Source organism: Triticum urartu, chromosome 1A, assembly GCF_056163025.1.
Source record: "Triticum urartu cultivar PI428250 chromosome 1A, HENAU_Tu73, whole genome shotgun sequence".
NCBI classification, from domain to species: domain Eukaryota; kingdom Viridiplantae; phylum Streptophyta; class Magnoliopsida; order Poales; family Poaceae; genus Triticum; species Triticum urartu.
The window spans coordinates 90,359,881-90,370,824 of record NC_141873.1 but is presented as its reverse complement, the minus strand read 5'-3'; positions in this window follow the sequence as shown (position 1 = coordinate 90,370,824).

Sequence of the window (10,944 nt, the reverse complement as noted above, 5' to 3'; positions counted from 1 at the left end):
ACACATTTCATCATCATGCATGGCAGCGGAATGTACTAGATATAGACCACATCCACTACACTGCAATGGATGGCTACCTTTGCTTCAATATCTACAAGGGTTGGATTAAGAGCAATAGCCAAGTGTGCGGTTCAAGCAAAGAAGTATCGGCCAAGAGGAAGAGGGACAAGGACGAAGTCGAGGACGTGGACGAGGACTCTGAGTAAGGTGGCAATGTCGTTTCTCCTGGTGGTTCTAATGCAGTGTCTACCGGAATAGTTGCAAAGTTTAATTTCAGATGTGCTTAATTTAATTTGAGGGGTGTGTTGTGCTGAGCCCCAGCAGAACTATGTTATGTTTCTTCTCGTTACTTTAACTCTTCAGTACGTACATGCTAGTATTTCTTACATTTCATCTTTTAGTTGGTATAGTACTACACTCGTTTCTTCACATTGTATACGTACAATATATATGGCCAACATCATATAGCCAGCAGTTTAGTTGTCAAAGAATTTCAGGGTGCTTAGTTTTGTCAAAGAATTCCAGGATGCTTAGAGGGTGCTTGGATCCAAGGGACTTATTTTAGTCTGACTAAAAATAGTCTCTTTAAGAGGCTAAAGTTCCAAGCACCCCTGACTAAAGAGGGGCTAAAACTAGTCTTGAGACTAATTTTTTTTAGTCAGGGGTACCCCTACTAAAATGTGGATTAGTCCTCTCTCTACTCATTTAACTCCTCTCCTTTAACACTGGCGAGTTCTGGATTGGAGGGTTTGGAGGATAATAAATGCTCATTAACTTGATTTTATCCTTTTTAGTATTTGGATCCAAGCATGGGTGAGGCTAGCATGTTTTAGTCCCACTACTTTTAGTCATGGGACTAAAACATATCCAAGCACCCTCTTAGTTTTATTTGAGGGGTGGGTTATGCTGGACACCATTATTGTGACTAGCCTTTTTAATAGTACTATATGCATAATTTGGTGACGAGCGCTCTCTATATGTACCACCTATTTTTTAATTTCAAGTTTTGCTCCATGGCGCAATCCATCGAGACTACTGCTGTACAAACGTATGCATTTTTTAAAAGGCTAGAGGGCGGGGCAGTCTAGCTTGGTCGGTTTCATGAGAGGCAAGGGCCTTTGTGATTTGATGGCTCATTGTTGCTGGAAGGCGGGGCCTTGTGATTTGACTGCTCGTATAAATGCGCTGACGACCTAATTGAGGAGGAGCAAAGAACCGTGCAGTATACTCAAGTTTCCCACTGGAGTAGTACTGCGACGGAGGAGCATGAAACACGGCAGCCCAGTGCCATATGGCGATAAAAATGATCTAATTTGCTAGTCATCTCATTGTTAGCATTGTTCTATTCATTCCCTCAAAAAACATTGTTCTATTCATGCCTCACAGAGAACGTGACATGTGCGGCGAAACACCCGAAGCAAAAGATGAAACACAGGAGCAAAAGAAGAAGGAAGATTATCACCCCAAATGATCTAATTCGCCGTGGAGTCGTAACTGCTTCTTCATCTCCTCCACGACCTCCATCTCCTTGCGCGTCTCCTCCGCCATCTTCATCATTCTGTCCATGACGTGGGATTTCTCGACGCGAGCCTTCATCATCTGTTCCACGGCCGCATTACGTACCTTGACAGCAGCCGGGTGCTCGATGCGGAGCTTCGCCAACTCCTCCTTCTGTTCCATGACGAGGGCCTGCAGCATCTTCATTGAGGAACTACTATTCTCATGCAGCTTCTTCCAGCTGGCGTTCTTCTCCTTCAACAGGTCGATCTCGTGGCAGAGCTTCGCCTTGTCCTCCTGAAGTCGTAGGATTTCGCCGGTCGCCTTCTTCTCCGAGGCAATGCTCTTCCTCAGCAGCATCACCAAGCCGGCGGTCAACTCCCCCTGCTGATTGAGCTCAGCGGGCATGTCGTCGAGGCTCTCCTTCAGCAACTCCATCAAGCCTTGGATGAACTCCTTCTGCTTATTGAGGTGCTTATTGAGCTGATCGGGCATGCCGTCGAGGGATAACGACTCCAGCTCTGCCGGCTCGGCATGTTCGCCTCCGCGGCTAGGGCGCTCCTGGGAGCCATCGCCTGCCCGTGAGAGATCTTTCGAGGTCTCTGCGTGGTGGCGAGCCCTCTCTTTTTTTCCACAGCCTTGGTTGCCGGTCCCTTGTTATGAGTAGTTCTCGACCTAGAGCTCTGCTCACCGGCCATGGCAACGATGGACGAAGAAGAAGCACTTATGAGGAGGAAAGGTAGAGTAATTTTCGGTTAGGTAGTTCCCCTTTTTATAACCTAAGTACTAGCACTAGTACTAATACCTGCATAGTGGGAACGTGTTTAGGTTTGGTACGTACTAGTAGGTGTGAGCAGGCTTTCGAATGTGATGGGAACAAGGTAAAGATTACTTGATGGTTTTGGTTTCGAGGCCCGAAACGGCTCCCGATGAGTTTAGCGGAACATAAATTTCAAGTACTACACTGCTCAAATGCGTAAATATTATGTTAGTGTCAAAAATTGGCACAAAATATGAAGGAGACCAATGGAAGTACTACTAGCAACCCACGATTTAACTACTCGCATGCGCACAGTGGAGTAATAATGTCTTTCTTCCGCCCTCACGTCCACTCAATTTGCATGCGCTGTATTAATTGACCATCAATGAAGTGAACGACTTTACACGCGTCAAATTATCACATGGGGTGGATCTTAGTACAAAATTGCGTCTGCCCGTGTACCCGCGTGTGCGTGTGAGGGAATGAGTGCGTGCGTGGCGTGCGTGCACATCTTCGCTTCGTGCATGTACCGCCAGTATGGCTCAGGGAGGACGAGTACATTCTTCTGGAACCAGCAGCACGTCACTGTGATCAATCCACGCAAGGAGGTCGCGACAACGCCTCCACATGTGCCACATGGCTTCATGAACTATAAGAGAGACATTGTGTAGCGTGCCATTGGTATTCTAATTTACGTGTTTTGCACATACTCGAAGTACTAGTAAGGTACACGTGCATTTCATGCATCAGATTTTGCAACCAAATTATGAATAAATACCACACTATAGCATGTAAGCTCTGAGTCATATATGCCTGATGTAGCCCTTCGTTTAATTCTTATAGTTCATCTCATTCAAAATCAATTAGTTTTTATAAAAAAGCTAAGAACGCGGGAATAGGAAAAACATGGGATTATAGTGGAATGTCGTCTTGAATCCTACAAGATTGTACGAGTGTTTGATTGTGCATAGAAAAAACGCAGAATTCTTTCAAAGAGGTTTCAGTGGATGGGATGTTTCCTATGAAATCTAGTGCAAATGAATCATATGGAAAAATTCATATGGTTTACAATCCTACGAATCAAACAACCAAGATTGGAAAAATTCCTAATGATTAGAATCCTCCAAAATTCCTTTGAGAATCCTTTGAATCAAAGAAGCCCTTAATCTATTTTATGATTCATGGAATTGTGTGTTGTAAATCATAAAGTAAAAACAAATAATGGCAATTCAACTAGAAAAAAAGTTTGGGCAGTTATGATATGGAAGATTCTAGAACAAAAGAGAACCACTGTTGTTTTGAGGTTTATGCATTATGCTTAAGTTCAACCATGGAGTCTGCTAGATTGTACATGTGGCAAAATCCGGTGGGGGGCTAGAAGATGGTGCGAGGGGCCGAGTGGAGGGAGACTATGAAGGAATGCACAAGTGCGAGACCGATATTTAGAGAGAGGGGGTGAACACGTGCGCTGTTGCGCGCAGTGGCGGAGCCATGAAAAATAAATGAGCTAGGGGGCCAAGCATTGCTAATCCTTTACGAGGAGGGTCAATTCATGAACTTAAACCATTTTTAGCAGCAATTGTCTAATGATCACATTCATATTAGCCTCGATATATAGTGATGGGGGGGAGGGGCAGGGCCCTTCCTGCCCCCTGTCTTCGCCATTGTGCACGCGTCTGAGAGATGAAGCGGAAGGCATGGATGATGAGAGGGGGACGTTGGATATATAATTAATGTGGGTTTATTAGCTATATATGTTAATCCTATATAAAGAGGTATAGATTGATCGATGTGGACGTGGGAAAGAGGGTGAGACCTCACTGGATATATCGATTGATCGGTTTGTGTGGAAAACTATGAAAGACCTAGCTTTATACACACATACATAGAGGAACATCGATCGTTGCGCATACACGTGTGAGAGATAAAGAATGCCCGATATGATGAAGAGGGGGATGTGTGTGGGTGTGTGCCTTCATGGGAGACCGACCTGAAGAAAATATTGCATGCGTGCGATGGATAATGCCGACTAGTTGTGTGTGTGCATGCATGCACGAGAGAAAGTTAGTGGTACAATTATAAAGAGAAGACTATTGTGTGGGTGTAAAAGAATAGGTGAGGTCATAATCAATGTAAAGTTGAATTCAAATATTTGAATAAGAGATCCTGATGTTTGAAACCCATGCATGCATGAATATAACGGAGATCTGTGCGGTGTGGTTTGGAAGCGAGCATGTTGTAATGTATACACATTGAACAAGGTCAGACTGATTTGAATTTGAGATACCGATGGAAGACATCATTTGGCCACGTCGCCTCCGTGCATGGACACACTATTCTAATTGGAGATGATGGGCGGCTTTCGCATCACATATCTATATCTATACCCCTATATATATATATTATTTTTTATATTTTTTTATATTGTGTGCGGGTAACTTTAACTTTGAAAGATGGTTGTTGGATGAGGCGAATTCGATGGTCCAAAAATGGCAAATTTGAGCACTACTGGCCGTTGGATATCATCTAGATTCCACCAGATTTCGCCACATGTATAATCTAGAAGACTCCATGATTGAACTTAAGCATAATGCACAAACATCAAAACACAAGCACTTCTTATTTGTTCTAGAATCTTCCCTATCAGAATTGCCCAAATGTTTTTCTACATGATTTGCCATTATTTGTTTTTACTTTATGTCTTACGACGCACAATTCCATGAATCTTAAAATAGATTAGCTTTCTTATAAAAACTAGATGATTTTGAATGAAATGAACTATAAGAATTAAACGAACATCTACATCATGCATATATGACTCAAAGCTTGCATGCTATAATGTGGTATTTATTCATAATTTGGTTGCCAAATCTCATGCGTGCAATGCACGTGTACCTTACTCTAGTCTAAATGGTGTTTGTGTGTGTGTTGTGCGTGTTGAGGTGCAAATTGTCTTTTTTGGGTACACGTTAAGCTTGTTCTTCCGAAATTTCAAGCCGCGCCTTGTTATGCCGAAAATTCAAGCTAGCGTCTCTGTCTATCGTGCTGCGAAACTCCCGCCTCTTAAACCCGCGCCTTGTTAGCGCGAAATATTTAAGATATATCTTTGTGTCATTGTGCTCCGACAACTCCCTCCATCTCAACCCGCGCCTTGCTATTCCAAAATTACAACGCACGCGAAAACTCCCACCTCCTGTGAAATCCCGACACACGAAATGCCCGTGGTACCCCTGAACCGAAAGAACCGCCTCAAATCGGTGGGGGTACTTTCGTAACTTACCCCACATTTCGGACAAGCGTGTCTCTAAGCCATGGTTCCCCACTGCCATCCCATCCGCCCACCCATTCGTACACCGAGGCCGCGAAAACTCGTGATGAAACCCCACACCCTGCTCCGTCCGCCACCCAGCCGGAGCCTCTTCCCCGACGACGTCGTCCACAACAATACCTCGACGTCCCTCATCCACCGTAACGGATGAGGATCCGTCGTCGATCTCATCATCCCGCCGGTTCAGCCACCCCGTCCTCCACCTCCAAGGAGCTGCCCCGATGTTCCCCTCGTCTTTCACGCCACCTCCATTCCCACACCAACGTCTTCACCTGCACCACCGGAAGAGCATCATCATCACCGTTTCCTCGGATGAAGCTGCGGCCTAATCGGCACCACCAAAGAGGTTGTACACTAATCGCCGCATTTTCTTCTTGATTCAATCTCACGGTGCTGCCAGCGCTCGGTCCCAAGTAGACACGGCGTGGCTCCATCCACGGCGGCGTCGCCGGCCACTTCCTCCACGGCGTCGCTCCCTCGGCGGCGACGTCCACATCAGTAGGAGTTTCTGCTGCTTTAGCTCTCGCTCGCGCTACTGCTCTGCTCTTGCTTTCGGTCCCCTGCCTGGTTTGCTCTTGCTATTGCTCTTGCTCGCGCTGCTGCTCTTGCTCTTGCCCTTGCTTGTGATGCTGCTCCAATTTAGCTACACTTCAGTCGACTGAATCGACTTTTGGGTCAGTCAATTTTCAGGGGGTGGGGGGGCTTGCTGGGGTGAAGGAAGAACCAGCCGTAGTGGGGAGGGGGGCTCGCCGGAGAGGTACCCCACTATCTATCTTAGGGTTCAGGATGGGGGCGGTGGTCGCCGGCGGTGGCGGGGCGTTGGTGTGGCGGTAGCATGGGGATCGCCGGAGAAAAAGCTCGGCACGGGGGTGACTAGGGGGATGGCCGGGGCGGCGGCGGACCGGTGGTGGGGAGTGTTTTCGGGGCGGGCGGGGCGGCGCACCGCCGGCCGCGGGCGGCGGGGGGCTGCTGTTTGGCCGGTGGTGGCTGGCGGCTCAGGGGGGTGGAGGTTGAAGATGAACCGCAGGCCCTTGATTTCGTATCAAACGGCTGCAAAATCGACTGACCAGAGATGAAAAAGTCAGTCGACCGACGTGTAGCCTCACCTTGCTAGTGCGTTCAGTTTCGACGGCAAAATTCAGTTTCGACAGTTAAGTTAAGTTTCGATAGTTAAGTTCAGTTTCGACAGTTAAATTCAGTTTCAACAGTTAAGTTCAGAGATGAGCGGCTGGTGTATTTTACATCTAGCACTTTGTGGTTATGTATTTTACGTCATGTATTGGAGATGCTATTAGAATTCCACTTAGGTTAACGTTGTTCGTTGTCTCTCTTGTCCTGCTTCAGCCTCGGCGTCGTACAACTCACCGAAGCTGCTCCAATGACGAAACCCTCCATCACAGCGGAGCAGTACCTCGGGCTCCATCTCCAGACGCCTAAGATCTTATTCCCCTCCTTCGACAGTCAAGTCAGCCGGAGCATCCTCATCGGCGAACCCAATCACGCTGAGATCGACATGGCTTCGCCAAAGAGGTTGTACACTTGTTGCATCTCTTTTTTACTCTACATGTTATATATATTGTCCACTGAGCACTCGTAGTAACGGGAAATATGATTATTTTATCCTACTATGTGACAAGCAGTGAGGTACCAGGCAACTTAGCTATCCGTGATGGACTCTCTTGAATGCCATCATTATTTATCTCTACGCGTTTGAGCTGTGCATTTGTCGATGGGCCTGGGAGTTGAGCTAGTATGGCAGTGGCCTGGGTCGAAAGTAATAGAAGTAGCACAAAAACATTTTTTTAGTGTAGGATTTTCCTTGCTCAAGCCTGCCTACTAGAATCGCCAGTGCTTGAAAGGAAAAGTGAATGAAAAACATCGGAATTGGAAAGTTTCCTATGGTACTACTTTTCATGAATTTGGTGCAAAGGAATGGAGCAAAGGAAAACAATAGGATTTGTTCCTTTAGTGTCTCCTTGAAAGAAAAACCGTAGGAATTCTAATTTCCACTTCTCCTCCTTTTCATATTCCTATTCATCAAGCACAAGACTAAGAGATAGTAGCATAATAGCATTATAACCGTACATTTTCTTGTGGTTTGACTTAATATCACCATGCTTTTTTGCATCCTGTGATCTTCCAATTGTTGTGAATCAAACACCCAGATTGGTAGAAATCCTATGTTTTTAAATTCTCTGTTTTGCACGTGTATTCCTATCATATTCATGTCTATTTCCAATCCCTGCATTGTTAGAATCCTCAAATTCAAACAAACCCTTACTCAATTACTTCTGTTACAGATATGTGTCAAAGAAAACCTTGTGGTTTGTCCTGCTCCTGCGGCGCTGTGTTCCACCCCAGCTCAGCTGCTCCAATGACGGAAGGGTTCACCACAGCAGGGATCCTCTCTCCAGACTGTCTTTCGCTGCCTCAGATCTTCTTCCCCGCCGCCGGCAGCCACGGAAACTGCATTACCATCATCAACTGAGCAGATGACCTTGAGGACTACATGGGTCTGCAAGAGAGGTCGCACTCTTCCGTGTCTGCTTACGTTATGCGTCGCTTAATATGATGACATGCTACATTATCGTCGTGTTCACCTATTAGACTCCGAGTCAGGTCCAAACTAATGCTGAAACTTGGGTTTTTAAATGGTTGTGGGGTACATATTGGGGCAGCAATCAGTACTATCTGTCTACTATATGGTTAATCTCCGGTGTCTACTATGAGTTTCATGTTGGGTGCAAACAGACATTAAAGGAGCCATTATCTGTATTTTTTTAACTAAAGCTATTATCTGCCTGCTATCATTTGTTTTGGGTCTATCCACAGTTTTCTACCATCACTCTGGATTTGTGCATGCACTCCTTACATAATCTCACTATGTTTTATTCCTATGCATGCCAGTTATTGTACACAATTGAACTGGTCATGTAGAGCAAAAGAGACGAGCCTTGCGTGGCAATAAAATTTCATGTAGACGTCATTCCATGGTGGGCACAAAGGCAGCCCCCCCTCCACCCATTTCGGATCATAATCAAGAGGAAGATAACTGTCCTGAGGGGGATTCAGAAGGAGAAGACCACTCCTATTTACCCATGAAGTCTTCGCTCTAACTTGACATGCTGATGTTGGTAATATCATGCATATGGTGCCTTGCATTGCTTACTGTATACATTAAAGATGTCATCTGCTTAGTTTAGACATGCTTTGTGGCAATGCCGTCTGTTTAGTTTCTTTATCGTATATGTGAATCATGCAATGCCATCTTGTCTAGCCAGGCATCGAATTTTGCAATGCCACCCTGGTTAGCCAGTCATCTTATATGTGAATTATATCATGCCATCATTTTTTTATTACGTGTTAAATTTGTCAACAATTTTAGTACATTCAATTACTCTTCCTGTGCATCAGCCATTCGGCACGGTCATGGAAAAATCTAGAGTGGAAACAAGGTCTTCAGAGGAGACAAAGCTATCTGACGAAGTGCATGTCTTGCTGGTTACCGATAGCTCCTCAGAGGAGGATTCAGAGACAGATGACCAGTCATATCCCCCCCGAGGTGCATGCCCTAACTTGGCAGGGTTATGTTGCTCATATCGTGCGTATGGTATCTTGCATTGCTATGTCATTTGCTTAGTTTAGACATGCTTTGTGTGAATCCCACCTGTTTAGTGTCTAATTACCATATATGTGAATTATGCAATGCCATCTTGTTGCAAGACATTATATATGTGAATTATGCAATGTTATCTTGTTGCAAGGCACTATGTATGTGAATTATGCAATGCCATGTTGTTTGCGTCATATATGTGAATTATATCATGCCATCCTTTTTTGTATTTCTCATTGCTTTTGTCGACAATGTTTGTATATTCAACTACTCTTCCTATGCATTAGCCATTTGAATTGGTGATGGAGAAATCTGGAGTGAAAACAAGGTCTTTAGAGCACACAATGCTACCTGCTGAAGCAGATATCTTGCTGGTTACAGATAGCTCTTCAGAGGAGGATTCAGAGGTAGATGACCAGTCCTATTATCCCCCTGAGGTGTATGCTCAAACTTGGCAGGGTTATATTACTCATATAATGCATATGTTGTATTGCAATGCTTAGTTTTTACATCATATACACAATATTGAATGCCATCTCCTTAGTTGACACATCATATATGCGATTGCCCTCTGCTCACTTCCTTAGTATATAAATCATATATTTGAATTATGTCATGCCATGATGTTTACATAGACAACATGTATCTGAATTATGGCATGCCAACCCATTTTCTAAAGACATAATATAGTTATATCATCTCATCCTGTTTACATAGTCATCATATTTTAAATTATGTCATTCTATCCGTGAATTATATCATGCCATCATGTTTCCATCGACGACATGTTTGTGATTTATGGCATGCCAACCACTTTAATAGACACATCGTATAGTTATATCATGTCATCCTGTTTACATAGTCATCATATTTTGAAGTATGTCATTCTATCCTGTTTAGTTAGCCATCATACATGTCAAATTGTGTCATGCTATCATGTTTAATTAGCCATCATATATGTGAAATTATGTCCTACTATTCTGTTTGCTTAGACAACATAAATGTGAATTATTTCATGCCCTGTTTTCTTCCCTACTATCCATTCCACCTGTCTATCTTATAATGTCTGTACATTCAATTACTTTTCTTATTTATCAGCCATTTCAATTGGAGGGAGTGATGGTAGTATCTGTGGGAGTAAAAACACAGTCTTCAGAAAAGATCGTGCTGCCTGTCGATGCCGATAGAACCACGGTTGTACTTGCCCAAGAACCAGCCCCACCACACATAACCCACACTCATGCAGATTATACCCCTACCCACTTGGACAGAGAACCAGCTACACCCCTTCTAACCCCAACCCCAGCAGATAGACACCCAGTTCCCGTTGACACAGCACCGTCTCCACCACAGAGCACCCAAACACGAGCAGTTAGTAAGGCAACTGCAGTGCCCAAATCACGAGGACCACCACTCCGAACCCGAAGTCAACGCTTAAAGCAGAAGAAGAATTGTTCTCAAGTCAGGTTCCGTAGCTATGGTTCATACTACTTTGCTCTTGCATCACTGTATTTAGTGATACCAACTAATTTCAAATTTGAGGGATGCAATTGAAACTCCAATGGCGCAACAGGTATGTTTTAAACCTGTTTCTTCAACGTGTTTGGCTGTTTGATGTTGTAACTTGCTCTATGTTGATTTCAGTTTCAATTGAATGAACAGTTATGTTCTCATGCCATGCACATTACAAGTGTTGTTATTGCTGTGTAGTTTCCCACACTTATATTCTGTCTATGCTGCTTTGTC